Raw genomic sequence first — 22,002 nt, forward strand, 5'->3', positions numbered from 1 at the left:
GTTTTGACTATTTTCTCAGTGCGTCGTTGATAGAAGACCCAATTTATGTGAAATCTGTGCTCAAAAAATTCTCTACAACAAAAATATTTGACAGTATTTATTTGTATGATGAAATTATGCTATTTCTATCCATCTTACAATCAAGCATATTTTTTTAAATATAAAGTTTACAAAAATGTGCAAGATGAGCAATGTGTAGCAAAACAATACATTCTTGACGTTGTTTTATTTTGTCCATAAAGAAACATATATTGTGACGATCAAAAATTTGCAAAGAATTAATAAGAAAATCACTCTGACACTAATGTTTTTATATATGTATTTTATCAGTTACTGATTATGTCAGTGATGGATGTAACAAGTACTGTATGTTTTATGGATATCTTAATATATTCTAACATATAACATTTCCTTCATGTATGGACTTGAAGCTGAATGTTGGATGGAGATGTATTTGCTTGAAAAAATACAGGTTTTATAGTATCAAACTAAAACATCTTCATATAAATACATGCATTATTTTGTGCAGAAAAGCAAAAAGCCAAAAAAAGAATGCTTTGAATTAGAAGCAATTTAGTCATTGCACAACATGCATACATATTCATCATAATTTATACATTTTTAAAGTACTGGGACAAATTATTTTAGTATGAATAATTGTTGAAATACTACAAAAATTCATTTTATAGAAATTTAGCCCCTTAAAATGATCTCTTAGAAATTGTGCTCTTTTTTTCTTGAAGAAAAGTCTACATATCAGAATTGTTTTATCAATATGGAAAGAAGGAGCACCAGCACCAATATTTTCTGTATTTGTATGGTATATAATGAAAGTACAGCCATGTGCTTTTGAAATATTACTTTTATTATGTTTTAGTTCGAATAATTGTTTCATGATACTGTAAATGGAATTACTTTCCTTTTCTTTACACACACCATAAAATAAAACATTGTTCCACATAGATGTTGTACATGCATATTTTGAGTTTGAGAAATGTTACCATTTTTGGAGTAGTCAGTTGTATTTCTTATATTTAAGTATTGATTAGTTAATACAGTTGCTCCACCTGATATGGCACAACAGAAAGTAAATTGAAGTCAAGCATGTTGTTATGCTTCTTTGATAAATGCATAATGAGTAGGTCATAATTTCATAGAGTTCATCATTTTTACACAGTAGTTGAATGTAATTGTACAATTCATAATACTCATAATAATCTAAATATATCTCTAAATCTTCTCAAACGAATAAAACTGCTCTTAGCTGCATAATAATATTAATACACATTAATAAACACTTTGTTTTCTTTTGTAAGTTTCTAGGAATAATATAAAATCTCAGACTGCAAACGTAGAGAAAGTTAACTTATTTTAGCTTATTTTGCCTTTAAAAAAGCAACATATTTCTCTCATTTATTTCTGCATTCTTAGCAGTAAATCAGCGAAACTGCGCCTGTGGCGTGTTTGAATTACACTGGGTGCGAGAATGACCTGTTAGTGCGTAAGTATGTATGTGTGTGTGTGTGGCGGAAGGGAGCGAGAACGTGGTCATGCTTGGTTGACTCTAAGGGTCGCAGGTCAATGCTTGTTAATAAGAAGTGCTGTCAGGGGTCTCAGAGGTCATCCCTCAGGGGCTGACCCTCTTGTCTGCAACACTTAATGTGTGCAGTCTTTACCTTGTCAAATCAAACAAGCACCACAGCCTCTCAATAGGTTCTGAACAGCCCCCTGAGTAACACTTTTGACCTAGGGGTCATGACCTTCCCGTCTCACCCAGTGGGGAGTAATGGAGCAGTCCTTTAGGCACGTGCAGAGGTTAGAGGTCAGAATATCTGAAAAGGCCTGGGTCGGCCTTTTTCCTAGAAGTCGGGTTGGCATCCGTCACAGTGGAGCTCGAGGAAATTGGAGTGATTGATAGTTGGACTTAATAAAGATGTTGTTATAGATATGAAGGGTGTCTTAACAAAGCACGGTATTGTAGACCAGTTAAAAATGCTTTTTCATGATATACATTGTAGGGGGTGGACTTTACATATAAGAATATAGTGTAGAAGTATATTCTAAATTAACACAATAATTACTATTATCCTTAGCAGAGTAACAAAAAAGTATCTTCCTGAGTCATGAGTTTTCACTATATATATATATATATATATATATATATATATATATATATATATATATATATATATATATATATGAATATGTAAAATTGCCGTTTTGTAGATACTATATATGATTATGTCTACAGGAGAATGCTTTCCTGTTTGCGTGTGAGACTAGATAGTAATGCTTTGCTCACACCGTACACAGGCTACTCTTAGTTGTTTGGCCGTTTGTTTCAAAAGCTTTATCGAGAGCTCCCTGTTGCTGTGCAGACTGACAATGTCCAGTCCAACTTAGTGTGTCTCAGGCTGACATTCAGATCTTGTCTTATGTGATTCATTTGCAAAAGAGATTCTGAGGTGGAGAACTGCAGACTGAACAGATTTGGGCAGTTCAGGTCTGCATATGGTTATATTATTATACACACTAAAGAAAAAAATTGGACGGTTTAAAAAATTTCAATGTTTTTTCAATTAAGATACCACTCTTAAGATATATAAATATATTTTTTAGACTTGATATATCTTAGTCTTTTCAGTTATGCATATACTTGAAATGCTTTTAATTGTGTTACTGTAAAATTACAGTGTTAAAAGTAAAATGAAATAAACTGAGAATATTAACTTAGGCTATCTCTGAAATTCTGTATCTGTTTCCAGACTGGCTTAAGCATGCAGTATAAAGTATAACCAGGTTTACTGAATTTCTGTCACCCGTGGGTACAATACTGTTACCTCACTTTAGAAAACAATAGTATCATAAAAAAGGATAAGGAAAACACACAGACGTTGTTCCAGAATCAGCTTTATTTGATTGAAAATCGCAGTATGTTCAGTGTTGTTGTTTTCCTCAATGACAGTAAAGGGTTAGCCGACTGTGTCTGTGAGATGGCGGTAGTGGCCATTTTGTGTTATACATTGCCTGAGTGTGGGAGACTGGATTGGTTTGAATGCTTATGAGTGAACAGTGCATTTGTCCATTACGGTTTGTTTGCTATATATAAAAAAAACTTATAAAAACGCATGGTACAACGTACTTGTAGGTCAAAGCACAGTGCTGTGATACTGTATGTCCATGTAACCAGTATTCTGAAGGAACGATTGATGCTCTCTGGCCTAGTTAAAACCCAAACTCTCTGCTCTGCCTGTTGAGAAATCTGTGTGGAATTAGCATTAGCAATTAGCTATTTTTTAACATTCTTTTGCTTCATTGTGTCCCTGTTTATCTTGTATTTGCATGTATGCTTGACGGAGGAATGTGAAAAAAGCACAGTACACAAGCTTCACATTAGATGAGTAGCTTTGTTGTCCGGAGCGTCGTTAACGAACGTTTGAATACAAATGCTAACATCTAAATACTTACTGCTATTGCAGTAAGTATTTAGATGTGCCAGGCCATGTTGAAGCTCAAGATGTTAGTAGTTGCCTGGCAGTGTGTGAGCAGAAGCTTGTCCTCAGGTGACCCTTGCGCAAGGCACCATGCAACATATGTGTGTATTGAAAATATGCAATTAAATATATATACGTATATTTTATCTGCCCCCTAGAAAATCAGGCTGCGGATTGGTTAGGAGCTGTGGCGAGATGTGACGTAGTGAGAACCGCGTCACAGACTGGGTCACTACTTGTCTCTTAAAAGGACATGCTGTTGTAGAACATTATGGTTCAACACCATTCCGGAAAGCAAGGTGATCTGCATGGGGCTTTAGCCCGTTCTCTTTTACTGTTCCATTTGGTAACATGGGCTAAATCCTCAGACGCTGCCCCCCAAGTATGTGGCTGGGTTGAATTGAGAGCCTGTGTGTGTGTGTGTGTGTGTGTGTGTGTGTGTGTGTGTGTGTGTGTGTGTGTGTGTGTGTGTGTGTGTGGTGTGTGAGGACAGACACGAAGCAGCCTTCCGAACCGAAGTCAGTCCAGAAGGGATTGGGTGCGCCCCCACAGTCCTATACACACAAATACACAGCGAAGCCAGCTACAGTAGCAGCCATGTTAAAATCCACCAAAACAGGGCATTTACAGTCTGCATCTAGTCGCTACAGGAAAGAAAAGCAAAAATAAAGTTTCCCCCACCTTTTTCTTTAAAATCTCTCATATTCAGGCTCATCAGATCTTGATCACTGAGATGAGAAAAGGACATGAAAACACATCACAGAAGTCCACAAAAGCGGGTAGAGAGTTTTACTGTCTGCTGTCTTTGCCCTTCTCTCTCCACTCCCGTTACTTTAGCAGGAGAGAGGGGGCAATAGAACGAGAGCTAGTGAGAAGGGAGGGGGGGGAAAGTTCGAGCACCGAGTCCACCCAGGTTTTCTGGATTGAGTGGCATATAAGGCAAGTTTAGTTTTAGAATTTTCAAATTATTTTTTTCCTTTTTTCTGTTTTGGTCACAGTAGCATTACAGTAATCGACCCCAAGTGGAGAGAACTGACTGTCAGTCACAGTGAAAAGGAAGGAAGAGGGTGAGAGATACTGAGAAAGAGGGAGGGACAGAAAGATAGCATTGAAGGAGGTTAGCAAAAGAAACTTCGATAAAGCATGAATATGCAAGGCTTGTTCTGCGGCGCTCTAGTAAGGTGTGGTTCTAGTTCAGATATTTTTGGCGTTTTTTTGGCTTGCTCTCTCTATCATTGTAGCAGGGCGGGATTTGAGTGGGTGGGGTAGATGGATGGAAGCGTAGGGGATTAAGCGAGGGGAAAAAAGAGAGAGGGCACGTGAGGGAAGCAGTGTGGAAGAGGAGGAGCCTAGCTTTTCTGCTGCAGTGTCATTGGCTAGGAGTATGAATTTGGGCAATGCTGAAATTCACAGGATATGTTTGAATGTTTTGCAGCTACTCTAAAAAGGACCACAGAGACCCATTTACTCGGAAATAGTCGCAGCAGAACAAAGTTCTTGTTCTCGCAGTGTTTAACTGCAGGTTTGCGCACAGGCAGATACTTATTGTTTTTCTTTCAAGTATGTAGCTTTCTATCTTGCTGTCTCTGTGTTTGGTGGGATTATGTTTGCACGGAGCTCCAGAATGGCGTGAGAGTGCCTACAGAGTCTGCGCGCTGGGGGAGGAGTGGATTGTATGTCACACTCACTCCCTCGCTCCCTCCCTCTTTCTCTATCTCTTTACTCCTCCCGCCCTGGATTTGCTGCTTTTCCACCCTCCCACTCTCTCTCTCTCTCTCTCTCTTTCTGTCTCTCTTTCTCTCTCTCAAGTGCAAGACCATGTGGGACATATGATGAGAAAGAGGCTCACCACACCGAGTCTCATATTTCAACATTAGTCAGCCTCTCTCTCTCTCTTTCGCTCACTCGCTTTCTCCTGCTCTCTCTCGCTCTGTTTCCTCACATGCTCCCCTCATTTCCTCCACTTACTCCTCTCTTTAAGCTGTTCGCAAGGGGGAGACTGGCTGAAGCTCAGCAGAGAAAGCGAGGCAGGGAGGAAAAGGGAGGGAGGGGAAAAAAAGAGGCAGGAAAAAAAAAAAAAAAAAAAAACGTCGGCTGCTTTTTCTGCTGCTGCGAGGGCCTCCCCACCGGCGGGCCCAGCCAGAGAGGGAGGGCTTCTAGCTCTCCTAAGAGGATTTAACCCTCTGTCTGCAGCAGCGCGCTGCACTGCAGCCCACCCAAAACCCTGCCAACAAGTCACGCTTTCCAGCGCTTTGCTTCGCTTTTTCATGCCCTAGCATTCGCACGTTGGACATTTTGTTTTTGTTTTGTTTTGGACTTTTTCGGTTGAATTTTTTAGCGCCGATTATTCGCTGTAGTTTTCTGAGAGTGAATTCGAACTCTGCGGCTCACAGAGGGGATCTTTTTTTTGGATGTAGAGCTTCTCTAGGTAGGTTTTTATCTGGCTGATTGGCGGGCACATCCATGCTTCAGCCCAGGGTGGGCCTCCCCACACCGATTTAAGCTCGGCCATGGCGCTCTTGAAGAAGCTAGAATTGAGCTGCTTTTGTTTCTGTGTGTCAAGGATAACGTTGCCTCAGCCTGCCAAATAGTGCCAGGTACATGTTTTTGGAACTACTACCCCACTGCCGCCCTCCTCTTTCCCTCTCTTTCGTTCCCTCTCTCTTTTCTCAGTCCCATCAAGGCTAGTGGCGTGCAGGAGCTCTGTCTGGGACAGGTGCCAATTGCTCACAAAAGGCCGAAAAAATGGGCCACGGGACGGAAAGTGACGCACAGAATTGTGCTGTGAAAATGTTACACAGGCGCTTGAGAAGGGGACGAGCAAGCAGGGAAGCGTGGTTCCCCTTCCGTGTGGCAGATTGTTGGTCTTTGCGTGCACAATTGCTCCCAGAACTCAAGCAAAAATTCTACTGCCATCTGGAACACACTTCGGAATACCACGTTTTTCCAAGCTGGGCCCAACTGATGGTTCAGAAGCCGGGGGAAGACGGACGACAGAGAAAAGGCACGACTGAGAGACGCTGAGAGAGGGGAGGGGAAGGAGGAAAGAAGGAAAACGGAAGGAGGAGGAGGAGGAGGAGAAGAGGAGGGGGGGCCTTTTCCAGCCTGTTAAATGTTCCTCAGGCCCAGCCAAAGCGAAGGCAGGAGCTGCATGCTGATTTGCATGCAGCGGACATGCTAATTGTGTGTTTTCTAACATGCTCCATTCATTGGGACGAGGCTGCGCTCCGCAGACGGGCTTCACACACGCCTCCCAGACACCCTCGTGGCCTCCTATTGTTGCTGAGGCCCAGCCAGCCGCTTTAACCCAGCCAGCAGAGCCTGTAGGCCTGGGCCCAGGCACAGAGCAGAGCAGGGGGTTAGCCTGGAGCTCCAGGCTGCTGTGGAGGGAGAAGAGAGCAGGCAAACTGAGCCTGGACCCCCCTGTCTCCGGTGGAGCTGCTCCATCCTCTCCGGCCCTCTACAATGAAGAAGAGGCAGAGAACGATTGGGTGAAAAGCAGAGAGGCCTGCCAAAATCTCAACTCGTCAGCACGCACTTTTACAACATCAAGTGTTAAATTTGTGTAAGTTACGTTCGAAATTTTATTTATTTGAGTGAGTTTATGTGTGCGTATGTATGTGTGTAAGCATGAATCTGTGTGTCTTTACCGCTGTTTTGGTATTATGGAATTTTTAGAATTGCTTTTGTGTGCGTGCCTCACTATTTCCAACACAGCCCTTTCTTTTCACATACAGTATATATGATAGCGTATATATATCTACGCTGTACAAATTAGGCTTTCTCTCACAATAATAATCTCAGTTTTATTGTGCTATCTTAGATACCAGCATAGATCTCAGAAACACACAAGTGCTTCACTGCTTGAAACATTAGGATTAGTCATTTCTAAAAAATCCAGTTGTCTTGCAGCTCACCTTTGTAATAGGACAGTAAGTTCACATTTTATTTAATAATAATTTAATTTTAAAAATATGGTAAGATACCATCATGTCTGCATTTTGTACTTTGTCGGAATAATAATTTGGCATGTAAGTCAAATCGATTCCATTTCGCATTGTTTCTCTTTTTCGCCAAACAAATCAAGCATTTTCAACTTATACTCACTCAAGAAAAAAAGTGCTGTGTTTGTTGGTCTTTCAAAGCTTCCATTAAGAATTAAGCCACGTTTTCAGATATGAGTGAGCAGGTCTTTGAAAATTCAAACACCACACCACTACAGTTTCTTTCCAGCAAATATTTTTCAAAATGGCGGCGTAATTCATTTCAAATGGATTCTGTTACCCACAAATATTATTCTTCAGCAGAAGCATGGATTGTCCTAAGGTGTCTACTACTGTCCTACATTTTATAGTTTTTATTTTAGTAATATTTTTTCAAAAGGAATTCATTTGATATGTTTAAAACATTGGAAATGTTTCCTTCCTTCAAATGGTCTGTTTTTCATTTTATTGTGCACAATAATTTTGTACTTTTTCCAGAAACTGACAATCCAAACATATGAATTTTTTGTATAAGAAAAGGTAAATAGCTTTTTATATATATATAAATATTTTCACAGCTGCATACGTGTGTGTGTGTGTGTGTGTGTGTGTGTGTGTGTGTGTGTGTGTGTGTGTGTGTGTGTGTGTGTGTGTGTGTGTGTGTGTGCATTTCCTCACCTGCGCTTGCCACTGCATTTACTGACATATTTTATGCACCTCAATCTTTGTTGTTATGTGGCAGTGGATCACCAGAGCACTCAAAAGGGTACAATTCAAACGTAGTGATACCGTTCCGTCAGCCTCTGTGTTTACCTCGTCAAATATTTAAGGTATGTATGTGTGTGTGTGAGAGAGAAAGTGAGAAACCCAGAGACACCACAGCTTTTGAGTTGAAGAGAATTATAACATTGCATCACAGATTTGTAATAAAAGATCGTGCAGTGACATATATGGCCATTTGAGCATATCAAAAATAAATCATGACCTGGACACTAAGCTCAACCACACACCAAAACACAAATAAACACCAGATTACAGTCATGTGGTCCTGAATAACAGGAGCCCCAGTGAAAAGTATCTCCACCATTTTGATTCTGGTTTCTGGAAGCAGGATCTACTAGTTCAGATTCAGATTCAAGTTCAAGTTCAGATGCTGTTAAGTTCTGCATTAGACGTTTGACTTTTAATTCATTTTATTTTAATCACACATGACTTTTATATTTTTCTCATGTGTACTTACACACGCACACACACACACATGCATATGCATGTATTTATAACATTTACATGATGTTCAAATAAAGGTATTTCACTCTGGTTATTCAGGTTCAAATATACAAATTTACAGAGTGTTTAAAGTGAAATGCACAATTTTAAACGGTTAAATTCACATAGAAACAGCCACAAGTGAATTTTTTAAGATAAACTTCTCTCATTTGGTGAATATGGTTTAACCATCTCACAGTTTCTATATAATGTTTTGGCTTTTTTTGTATGTTTCAGTGCTGTTTGTTTCAGCTGGAAAATGATAAAATTCTGCTATGGCAGATTGTTGCTTCATTTCTGTTGAAGCAAACAGTCTTATTTGTTGCAGTCACAAAGCCCCTGATATAAAGGTTTGAGAGTGACATTATAAAGTGTTAGCCAGAAATTAATTAACAGCATATGCTGTATTGTGAAGGTCAGTGGTGTTCTCTCGTTCTCTCTGTTTCTGTCTTTTTTACTTTCATTCTCTCTCTCTCTCTCTCTCGCTCTCTCTCTCTCTCTCTCTCTCTCTCACTCACACACACACACAGACACACACACACACCCACTAAAAGAAGCTTTACGAAGAAAAAACTATAACAAATAAACATATGACATAAAGCACAGACTTACCATTTATTCATTTATTTATTGGATTTAATTTAATGTTGCGGTTCTATGCAAACTTTTTTGCAAGTTTAATGGTGCAGAGATTGAATTTTTCTTTTTTGGAGCTTAAATGATATTAAGCTTTTTTTTTTTTATCTGTAAACTTATGTTGTAATCTGATTCGCAGCTTTTATTTTGTTTCCATAAAAAATTATGTGTGAATATGACACTGGCCCAGCATAATTTTTTTTAAGTATAATGTATTATGGTGCTATAGTAAAATATGATTTTCTCTGTCCATATAAGGTTTATGTCAGTAATGCTAAACATCAGTAGAGGAACTAAATAAGTGTGAAGTTTGTGCCAGTGGGTTAAATTTTTACCATTAAACTCATTAGTGTGCTCTGAATATAATATGCAGTTATAAGAATTGAGGAAATTCATGTTTAGGTTTTTTTTTTTTTTTTTTGAGAGTTGGCGTTTTTTCTCATTTTTTTAATGTACTAATTTATATGTAGTTTTATATATATATATATATATATATATATATATATATATATATATATTTATAATTTAAACTTTAGTGTGTTCAACTTATTTTCAGTGTGACTGTTATTGGATATTGCTTGTCGACTTCAGGATTTTGATTATCAGTCATTTAAAAGTCATATATTAAGAGGTTTTACTGTGTATAAATAGTAAAACTGAATAAAATGTAAGGGGCAAATACTATTGAATGTAGGAAGTTTGCGCATATTTGTATAAAGTGAAGCAGATGTCTATGTTTTCTCTTATGTAAAATTCATTGTAACCGTAGTTGCGATTATTTAGATTTAAATAGAGTGCTGCATTACAAATGACTGAAACGAAAAAATGATCTTTTTCTTTGTTGTTTTGAAGGTGGACTGAATGCTGTCCTGCACACACTGATTGCTGGATTTTTGCAGCACTGCAGACACACGCTTCCCCTAGCAATGCACAGGTGAGGGGCAATATCACCATCGTTCTTTATTTAAAGAAGCAAATATTTTTGACTGGAGAAGAAAAATTAAAAATGATAGAAAAACAAGAACTCTTAAGATAAGATTTTTTTTTTTTTAGAAAAATGTACTTTTTTCCCTCTGGAAATACGCATCATATTTATATTGCTGCTGTTGATCAACTATTATCAGGAGGGCTTCCTAAATCTGTATACTTGACTAAACAATCTTGGCAAATTATATTATTATTTTCCTCCATCGTTATCCTGTGTGCACAACTTAAGTTCAAATTTAAGGTCGTGGTAGTCTTTCGTCATTGATCACATAACTGTTTGATGTGTTTCTTTTTTTTTGCATCTATAAATGTCATCGCACAAGCATTATATAGAGTAGCATTTTATTTTTAGATCTTTCTTGCTTTTTGAAATATGGTTTGAAATTTGAGGAATATAGAGTTTCGATTTGAGGCCTTGACATTAAAAATGGAGTTTATGCTGGGAAAGGACAAACTTTAATAAGAAATGTTCAACAGCGATGTATTGTAAGGCAGAATGATAGTTTTGCCAGGAACTGTATTTGATTTTTGATGTTATCACCAACCTGACTTAATATTACTGGCTAACCAGTGTTGCTGAACATGGCCAGAGAATCAGCCTGTTTCAAGCAGGTTTCAGTAACTCTCTAACATAAGGGGTAAGGGGCATGTTTCAAAGTCTTTCAGTCATTTTCTGATAGCAAATGAATTGACCAGAGAGTATGGGATTTCAGTGAAGATGTGGGATTTTTTTATCTTCTCCTTTTACACAGGGTTTCTGCAACCAAGCAGATTCTCACTGTCAAGTTCATTTTTGAAGCGCTCGCGATGGTTGGGCTTGTTGAGAATATTACTTGTGTAATAGAAAAAGAAATGACGAAAAGAAAAAAAATTTAAATTTGCTGACAGAATTTAACAACACCTCAACATTTTATTCATTTAGTATAAAGTATAAAGCCTAAGAAGGCGGTGTATGTTTTCCTAAAAGTGTAATCAAATCAAAAGTTTAGCCATTAGAAAAAAATCAATTGAGATGGATAAACACACTATAAGTAAATCCCTTTACGGTAATTCAGAGTGTTAAAGAAATGCTGGAGATGTGCAGTTTTAAAATTTTTATTCTGCATTCTGTTATTATACCCTTGTATAGTATTTTGTGAATAGTTTGTTGAGACCCTTTACTGTGTAAAGTTTGTGCTAAATTTATGAAGCTGAAGAACCCCATTATGGTTGTAACAGATTTTTTTTTCTTCTTTTTGATTTCGTTGTGATATGTTGTCAGTATATTCCTCAATGTAAGTAGAATTATATTGTAATACATTTTCAATATATTACTTCTTTATATAGATAGGCATGATCCTTCAACTGAGTTTGTTGGCCCCGGCCTTATAAACACTGAAGAACATGGAGGTAAAAATTATTATAAACTTATTACAATTAATCTGACCTTGCTGACCTGTTTGTCAGTGAGATAGAATTAACAAATGAATGAATGTAATGAAAGCAGGAATAAATGCATGAATGCACAGGCTGCAAGGTGGCTTGGCCCTTGGCCCATTTTCGTCTCTTATTCCTCACACCAGGGCTTTACAGGCTGTATTTCAAGCATAAATGCATTAAACTTGTAAGTGTGAGCATGGGTATTTTCCAAAACGTCAAAATTCATTTTCAAAACGCCCTGCCTTGCACAAGCATGAAAGTTACTGTTCCTTCTCTTCAATAACTGGACTAAATGGGGACGAGTAATTAGTCATGCGTTTAGTCATGAAGAAGAGCCCTTCACTACTCTGGAGTAACCAGTGTGGGCACATTATGGCAGATTTAGTCATGATGATGAACTGCCAGTGTGTCCTTTCAGCCAATGTATTCACCCACACACTCCATACCCACTCACAGAGACACACGTATTTCATGTGGTAGAGTAATAGTTCATTTGTCAAATCATTTAAAGCTTTGTTTCTCATCATTATACACATTTTGTAGGTCTATTTAGTTACATTCCTCTGTTAAACATAGGCTTCCGTACATGTTGGCTGCCTTGAAGATAAAGTCAGATGCTTGTGATTGTTTAAAAGAATATAAACAGACTTAGACTCCAGAATCCAAATCTCATTCTCTTTCCTCTCGCATCCATTTCTGTGCCTAAAGCATCAACAAAATGGCCGACCTTCTTTCTGCCTGGAGACTCTCTGCACCCATTTTGTGCATTAGCCAGAGTTGCCAGGTGAACAGAGAGTGGTCAAGTATGGAAGAGAGGGAATGAAGGATGAGTAAAATCAAGCGCTAACAGGCTCAGAGATAGGGCTGGATAGATAGATGAAAGAGTGAAGTACAGAAATCTCCTTTTCTTATTAAGCAGCTTAATTGTTGCCAACTGACTGCATATAAACAAGCAGCTTTGCAGTGCCCTGGACCCTTCCCAGCTCCACTCCTCAAAGCTCTGACCTTGGGACAATGCCATAAACTGTTGTTTTCCACTTGTGCGAAAAAATACTGGCAAGGTCCTGCAGTAGTTCTATCCCCCTGCTACCCACCCTATGTCCCCCCAGCCGCTTGGCTAGGAATACAACCTGCTTACAGTGCATAAGCGGCTAGCACTGTGGCTTTGCTACCCCGCTGCTGCTGTATGCTAGCTCCTCTGGAATTCTGCACATGCCTGGCATTTGGTTACTCAGCCAGATGGTGGAAACATCCCAGAGACAGTTCTACTGTCTGGTCATGCTACCAGAGTCTCTAGCAACACTTGCTAATAATGTATTTAGCAAGACAAATTCCCTGGAAGTCTAAAATTGCTAATACAGGCTTGTACAACTTGTGTTTTTTCCAAGTTTAGCAACGTTTTTTTGTAGCCTGGGAGCGTGCTGGAACCTCTATTACTAGTGCAGGACTGTATGAAGTCGAACAAGTTAGCTCAGATAGAGTAAGCGAGAGTACTACTCACTCAAAGCATTCTTTTTTATAGGAACTTTCTGTTTCGCACATCCTTTAGGCTGCATCGTGCTTCAGCTTGGCAGACAACACCATCCATATTGTGTTTATGAAAATGAATTAGGAACCACATTGCATAACTGTGCCCACTACACACATATTTCCACACCACCTCATATACGACCGCGGCGAGCACCCAGGGTCTCTAGAGCGAGGATCTATCAGAGATAACAGCGCTGAGTCCCTCTCCCACGGGCCTGCGCCTGGTTAGAGTTCCAAGGAGCAGATGGCATCACTGCATGGCATGAGATATCACAATGTGATGCATCCGCATATGTAAGGAAAAACTGCTCAAGAAAACCTTAAAGGGGAGTCAGGTTTTAGTGTTCCACTGAATTTCAGAAGAAGCAGAATGCTCAGATTATTATAGACAAATTTGTAACAAGGCAGCCATTAGCATCTCTTGTTGAGTTGGTTACTTGCTGATTGGGAGATGATCAGTTTCTTTATAACTGTTTAGCTATAATACTCTCGGTTGCACTGCTTAAGGTTAGGTATCCTCTGGGTCTGCTGTGGACCTTTGAACAGGGTCAAAGCATGCGACCAAAGCTCTAATAATAGCCTAGCAACAGATGCATTTATGTCTCCCAATGGCGGAGGGGCACAGTCAGGGCACAGGGTTTGAGAATGCGTCAGGCCTGACAGGTCATCTCTGTCTGTCAGCCAGTGAGGCTCCTCTGCATCACAGCCTGCCTGCTGCTTCAGCACTCACCACTGCTCAGGTCCTCTTAAAATAGGGCAGGTCCTGCAATTAACACATTTCACTAATTAGACCAAAAAACCAAAAAGGGCTCACAAATTGAGAATTAGTCGATGTTCCGGTGCCTGACCTGATGTAGCCAAACACTTTAAAGTGAAGTGAGTGAAAGTCAAAACTCCCTACTGATTAAAAGTGCAGTACAATCAGTGTTGAACTTTTGAAATGATGAATTAGATTTTGGGCCTCAGGTGCTTTTGGCAAGTGCTAGCATTCTGAATTCAAAACAGGATGCAGCTGGCCTCCTGAATGAATACAGGAGAATGAGTCAGAAACGATCAGTGGAGAAATGCTCGATAACTTTATTTTGGCTTTTCACTGAAGTGCGTTCTCATATTGTGTCACCAATCAGGGACTGCGGAAACTCTGGCCTTAGCTGGCTGTATTTGGCCAGTACAAGCAGAAAACAGGTTCAGAGGTTCTGGTCTAACCACGGAAATTTCAGCTCTTGGGAACAATGGATGCTAACGTATGATAGATCATTGTGATTATAATCAAATCTGGTCTGGCGCTAAGCCTCTACTTAGTATTGTACTTTATGACAATTCATATATGGTGTTTTTGGTGTTTTGAAAGAGTGGACGTGTCGTTTTCTGGATGACGTGATTGTGTGGTGGTGAGCTAAGCCATATTCTTTCTGCTCTTGATTGCTTGGGCAACATAATGTGAATGGATTGAGGAAAGACTCATCCAGTTCTCGTTGATGGCTGACTGCTATGCATTCCTCAGTACTTTGAAGTCCACCCAGTCAAATTCAAAGCCTGCCTATTGAAGCTCCCCCCCAGCAGACCCTCTCCTGTGTCAACCTCTGGGACATTATAAAATGTATGAAACCCTGTTCTCTGCTACAGTTACTGCTGCTTCAATTTCTCAGTCAATTTCAGGATGAATAGGTTAGGTATTGCCATCTGCCTCTGTGGTTTGAGTGTGGAAAGATTTTCATATTACGTTTATGGAATTCCAACCTGTTGGGTTTTTTTTGCTGTTTTGAGAATAAGAACCAGACTCCGATATCTCTGTTACCTCTGATTCCCACTGTAATATACGTGTGTAATTTAAAAAAACTAATACAAATGTATCATAGCAGAAAGTTCTACTTTATAGTAAATAATTCAACCTGTCTGGGTCAGCAAGTCTGGCAATAAATCAGGAGGTGATGGGCTTAATCCCAGCAAGTAACTTGCTGCCACTGTTTCTATAACCTTCAGCAAGGTAGGTACAGCCTCATGACACTGTGTTAATAGTCATGTGAGTGTAGTCTTTCAGAAAATCGCTTCTGGGAAGGTCGGTACCTTTTATATGTTAAGGCAGTCTGTAATGACATTCATGTACCAGAAGAATGGATTGTGGTGCTGAATCCTAACCATATGTGAGCTTCTACATTAAACTTTTTTGTACATAATAAAACTCAATCTACTGTACATCTGCGTTTTGTGTTGGTAAGAGTATCCCTGACTTACTTTTCCATATATGCATGCCCGAATTCGTACTTGCTTGGAAGCATGAGAATTACTGCACATCTGTGAATAGCTACTGTATATGTTAGCTCACTTAGCTGTGTTAGCTGTGCTCACCCTCATTCTTAATTCCTGTATCAGCTGCAGAGGTGATGGGGAGGTCACCGTGTCTGTCTCAGAACAGAGCTCCCCCCTGCTGCTCGCCCCGGCCAGCACTGCACATGTGTAACAGGAGCCTCCACCATGTATAAATAGTTGTTTCAGAGCTGTGCCCGTTAACCTGGGGCCACAGCACATTCGGGCTCCCTATTTAGCCTCCGCTACTTTCACACTCTCGTCTGAATTTCTCCCCTTTGTACCCTGAGGCCCTAAGCAATGAGATGCATAAGAATTATGTATATTTTATACAAACATTTGTACAAAGCTGCATCTCAAAATGGAAACTTTTAAACTCTCGTTACATTAGTTTTATTGTACATTAATATGACAAGGTCCGTTTATCATGAGATGTTCACACAATGTAAATGGCTGGTGGTGTTTTCAAATATTGTAAAAACTTTTCTAAAATAAAGTGATGTTTTAATTTGATCTCAACAAAACACATATTTACAATTGCTGGCTGCGCTTTAAGCTCTTACATTTTCTGTGATGATGTGATAAAGCACTGGAATAGGGGTGGTTTCTGAGCTCTAGGTAAAATGAGCCTAGAATGTGAGAAGATGAAGAATGATAAATCTTGAAAGCTTTTCAGAAATTTAGACTTTACTGCCTCCATGCGATGCACAACCAGTCTAACCTGAACCCCGCACTTCTACTGTAAACTTGCACTTGATTCTGATTCTTCACTTGACTGTTGAGTGGATTTAAGATTACCATAAATGTAACATTTAACATTTTTTTATGTTTCCTATCACGATGTGGTGCATTTCACTATTATTCATGTACAACCGTTCATTTTTAAAGGACAATAAAAATACAGTATATTTATGCATGTGTTCTGCAAATTGATGTTTTCTGAATCAACAGCGAATGGTCGATCTGTCACCTGACCAAGCAGATTCACAAATGCGTTGCATAGCAACAGCAGAGATTCTGCCATCCTTCCCTTCCAATAAGGAGCATCCTTCCCTTCCAATAAATAGCATTCCTTCAACTTTACAACTTACTGTCATTCCAGGGTCTCGTCTTTGCTGTGTTAGATAAACAACTTGAGGCAGACAGTAACCATTTGTGAAAGAAGATATAAATTTGCACTTGGGTCATATTGGACGTCTTATTTTAGGTCTAATTTAACACCAACAAAACATCTTTTTTTTTTTTCTTCCTTGCTGCAGGTGGAGACTACAAGTGTTAAGACACAATACAGATGGATTGTATGAAAATGGCAACCTCAACAGGAGACATTTGTTTGATGAAGTTCCCTGTACATCAGGTACTGTACTTGTGGCTAAGTAAGATTCAGTCAGAACAATTTAAACGTTATTGTTTCAGTTTATAATGAAATGTTCACAATACTATTCAGTGTGTTATCAGTCTTACTGTGACTCTGTACTCTGTAAGAAGTCTTGTTTCCAGCCTGAACCGGACCAGCTGCTGCCCTGCAGTGCATCACGCTGTCCTTTGGGGTGAGGTAGTAGGTTGTATAGTTTTAGGGTCATACCCTTCCTGTCAGATAACTATACAACTTACTGTCTTTCCTGAAGTGGCTATAATATCATCGTCATGCACAATGGCTCTCTCAAGGTGTGAAGTCACTGACGGAAGTGACTGCCATGATTATGATACAGGGCTCGACTTGCATGTTCATCTTTCATCTTTAAGCCTGTTTAGTTTGCAGTATTTGAATGGCTTGAAAACCTTTAATTCCATGTCTTTATCACTTTCCTTCTCTGTGGGTGTACACTGCAGTGCTGCATTTTTACTGTTCATTATGATGCTCTATTTGTCTGGAAGATAAGCACGTTTTAGTTTGACAGCTCATTTTGACAGATGTATGTTTAACAGCTGTTTCAGTAGTTACAGGAAATGAGTGGGCAACTGAAGTGAATGGATATTCTGCAAATCAGCTTTGCCTGCTTGTGTTGGGTTGATTGATAGGCTCAATTTCTTTAATGAAGGACAAAATAATGTCCTGATCACTGTCAAGCTTTTTCTTTGCCAATTCAAGTGGGTACTGTAACAGTGCATCTATAAATCCTGTACAAATCTGTAATAAATGCTGTGCTGCTTCCCATGTGTTCTTGAGATGCACATTTTCATCAGTATATGCAACATAAGTTTGAAAAGGTTAAGAAGTCTTCAAGTAAATGAAGAAAAAGGATCCACTCTTCCAGACGCCTCCTCTTCACCCTACGGGGCAGTTCCTGATGTTCACACAGGGTGAGGTAGTAGGTTGTGTGGTTTCAGGGTAGTTATTTTGCCCCATCAGGAGATAACTATACAACCTACTGCCTTCCCTGGAGGGCAGCGATACAACACCTGATCACCAGCAGGGGGAGACATTCAATCATCATCTTTTCCACCAACCAGGATATTCAGGTATTTGAAGGAGTGTTTTAGTGTTTATATACTGTATATGAGTTTGTGAATGTAAAGTATTGAATATTTGCTCTCCATGGGATTCCAGCAAATTAAGAAGTCATTTGTACTTGTATTTGAGGTGTGACATCAGGCAAAGATTGTCATTGGTGATTTTTGATTTTCCATCTTTCTTTATGTATGACCGACCCTCCTAGTATGATTGCATGTGTCTGTATGTCTTTCTGCTTGCCACACGGTGTTCACTTTTTAGAATGAAGGATTATCCAATAAAGGTGAGGCCTAGAAAAACATCCAAAGTAATATATGTCTTCCTTTTAATGAAATAAAATGTGTAAGATTTCTTAAATCATCTATCTAAACTGTAAACTAGTAACAAAACAGTATCAATAAAGGGCCTTGTGTTGACTCTTATGTCACTTTGCCCTGTTATTTGGATCATTTAATGTGCTAGTCACCAGGCCAAGACAACCTGCAGAGAGAGACAGAGAGACTCTAAACACGTTTTAAAACATGCACAAAATCCATTAGACTGTCTTACAGTCTTTGGGACTAAACAGCAACAGAATTAAATGTAGCATCAGCTGTTAATACTAAAGATGGAAAGCCTTTATGTGTGCATCCTGTTGATTACATACTGAAATACATAAGTATTCTATGTTTTGCATGGAACGTTCTGTAATTACGTGCTTATTACTTGAATATATTGCCTTAAAGGTTAGAAAAAATAAAGGAAACCTACTTACAGATGTTTGAATGAGTTGGTATATCACAGCACATACATTCAGCATGAAAGGAAATGTTAACATGAACACCTATCTAGACAGAGCATGCAATAGACTAGGGGAAAGCATTTTTCTCAAGGACAAAGCTATGATACCACAGCTGGGACACATCAGCTGACTTGCTCTCAGGACCAAACCTTCCTTAATTCGAATTACACTCTGAGCAGGCATCGCTTACAGAACAGAATGATGGAAACATGCTGTAACAGCATCATTCTACAAGAATTCTAATAGGCTGTTACTGTAGGTGTGACCATAGGTTCTTATTTTTGTAAAGAAATCTAATGAACTCTATTGATCAACCTCAAATCCACCAAAAAAACGTGTATGAATTCAGTCAAGAAGATCAGAAAAACTTCTGGACTACGTCTGTTCCAAAAACATCCCTCTGGAAAGTCGTTGAGATTCAGACCCACAGTTTCTTGAGTAGCTCCTTTGCCAGTGCTGTGTTTCTGATGAATGAGTAATCCAGATGAGGAGTACTTTCACTGCACACTCCTGTTCACCTCACCCAACCTAGGAGTCAATCATTTATTTCCTACCATTATGATCACATCTCTTTACTCTTCTGCATCTCCAACCAAGCAGCGAAGGGCTGGACTGCTGTTACACTAAAAACTGAAAACAAAACCTGCATACATGAAACGACAAAAGTGACAGAAATTTTGGCTTTTGGGTTTTTTTTTTGTTTGTTTTTATTTTGTTTGTTTTTTAACTTAGTATAGCTGTGCAATGTAACCCTTGTTTTCTGATTGGGTGAACATTACTATAAGATCACTGATTAACGAAACTTGAGGGTGACCTAAAGAGAAACTGCTGAGCGGCAGCTCTGCCAGACTGCAATACATAGGAAATGGTGCCATCTACTGTATGGTGCAGGAAAGCAGAACAGAGAGCTGCCATGGCAGAAGGTCGTGCAGCTCAGTATTAAGAATGTGCTGTTTCTGTGAAATGAGAAGTAAAAAAAATGTGAAATGATGAAGATTCCAAAATGAATGAGAAATAGCAAATTAATTAATATATAAAGGTGAATATTTAGAAGTGAAGATCAATTTTTGAAAACTTGACTGTATGAAAGTATAATTGTATAACAGTGTAACAAAAGTATAACAGTGTACTAATTATCATGTTAATCGTTTCTCACAAATTTATTGAAATATTGAATAAAACATCTGAAAATACTTTTTGACAAATAGGCTGTGATATTTAACTCCTTACATAGCTGGTGCCCACAGGCAGGCCTGTAGTTTTATTACACACTTCTGTAACCTAACAATAGCTCAACCAGTTTACATTGGAGTCCCTGTTGTTACCTGAGTAATAAGCCTTATTATGTAATAAACCTGAGATTTCAGGGGGGGTTTCAAATGACAAAACTGGTAATATGGCAATTGATCCCAAACTTTTGAATGTTTATGCATGTGTGCAAGGAAACACCACTGGTTCATTTAACGCAATGGATCATATGATTATTTAATATCTTACTTTGATAACAACTCATAATGCATTTGCAGGTATATGTGTACATGTACAGCAGTTTTGTCAGACTGAAAATGTAAACAAAAAGATGTTTGCTTTAAATGAGCATTTTCAGTAGACATAAACTTATTCAAAAGGGTATCTGATATGCTTTTAATTATATGTTTATTTCACACTGGATGTAGTTTTTGCAGTTTATTTTCAAAATAATTTCTTTCAAAGTTTACTCATGTAGCATCATTATAAAGGTACTAGACCTAAAAAAAGGTTCTGTAGAGTGATGCCATAGAACAAAGGTGCCCAGCCCTGGTCCTGAAGATCTACTCCTGCAGAGTTTAGCTACAGCTGTAACCTCACATACTCGATCCAGTTAATGAATGCCTTCAGGAGCATCTGAATGCTACAGTCAGGGGGTATTGGCTCTGAACTCTACAGGGTGGTAGATTACCAGGATCGGAGGTGGGCCGCCCTGCCATTCATCTATTACTGTAAGCAGCTCTGCATGGGATCTTTAGTACAGGCAGTGGTTATATCAGACCATAATAACTCAAGGAACAGTCTTAAAAATTATGGTTTTTCAAGGGATCTTCAGTAAAGAAAATGATTCCATACAGAGCCATGAACACTCAAAGAACCATTTGCATGCTTAAGGGGTCCTTTGCATGGTGAAATGGTTCTTCAGATTGATGGAGAATGTGTTGTGTATGGTTCTATATAACACCAAAAGGGGTTATACAGTTTTATACAGCACATTCTTCATCAGTCTGAATAACTATTTCACCAAGCACAGGACCATTTAAGCTTGCAAATGGTTCTATATAGAATCGTTTTCTTTACTGAGGTACCATTTTTGAGAGTGTATGATGGAAAATTTGTTGCATGTAGTTTTTTAAAGAACAATTTGAAATGGCTCTATATTTAAAATGTGTTCCATTAAGCCATATAATCTTTTTTGGTACTATGGAGCTGACAAGAGTATAGTATAAGTGTTCCCTAAAGAACTTCTTGGCTCAGTTTTTTAAATGAGAATATGTGAATGTGAATAACCATTTTAAAGTTTTAATCTCCACATATTAATTCCATATCAATTATAGACGTTTTTCCAGAACCATACACACTAAAGCCAAAAACATGTAGGAACCTTCGTTTTAAAAATGTAGACTGAGAAGAACTACAGTTGGCCAGTTTTTTATTTGATTTTATAGTAAGCTACTAAAAGCTCTGTTTGGCGACAAGTGCCCTGTGCAAAAGGTCCCCAGCTTCACACTTTACGTTGTTCACAGATTGTGAAATCTTCCAGAAGTAAGTTGGAAGCCCCCGCTGACCATGCCACAGGGAGATTGAGAGAGGCGAGGAGGAGAAGAGCAGATTTCTGGGTGTGTTGTAACATTGTGCAGGTGTCCTCGTGTTCAGTGTCTCTAGGGAACATGGTTTAGGCCCTGCTTCTCTGCTTCACTTCAGCCCTGGAGCAGCTCCAGCAGAGGCAGTGAGCCGAAGGGCTTTAGCTCGTCACATGGTGAGAGGACCAGGGCCAGGAACAAGGCAGCTGGTCAGGAATCTCTGGAGACACCATCCAGAACATTACACAAAAATTGGTCTACTCGTTGTCAGTGTTCTCACTGAGACAATTTCCATTCAGTTGCTTTGTCAACA

The 22,002-nt window shown here is 39.0% G+C and overlaps 1 long non-coding RNA gene across 1 annotated transcript; it reads right to left on the reverse strand.

Annotated features, from left to right (window-relative positions):
* Window positions 1–2,894: 2,894 nt before the first annotated feature.
* Window positions 2,895–4,656, reverse strand: LOC119264242. Its single transcript, XR_005130902.1, has 2 exons — window positions 4,176–4,656; window positions 2,895–4,048 (listed from the first exon to the last, which is right to left on the reverse strand). It is a non-coding gene; the product is annotated as an uncharacterized LOC119264242 (long non-coding RNA).
* Between the last annotated feature and the right edge of the window lie 17,346 nt (window positions 4,657–22,002).

Source organism: Pygocentrus nattereri, chromosome 11 (genome assembly GCF_015220715.1).
Source record: "Pygocentrus nattereri isolate fPygNat1 chromosome 11, fPygNat1.pri, whole genome shotgun sequence".
Classification (NCBI taxonomy): Eukaryota; Metazoa; Chordata; class Actinopteri; order Characiformes; family Serrasalmidae; genus Pygocentrus; species Pygocentrus nattereri.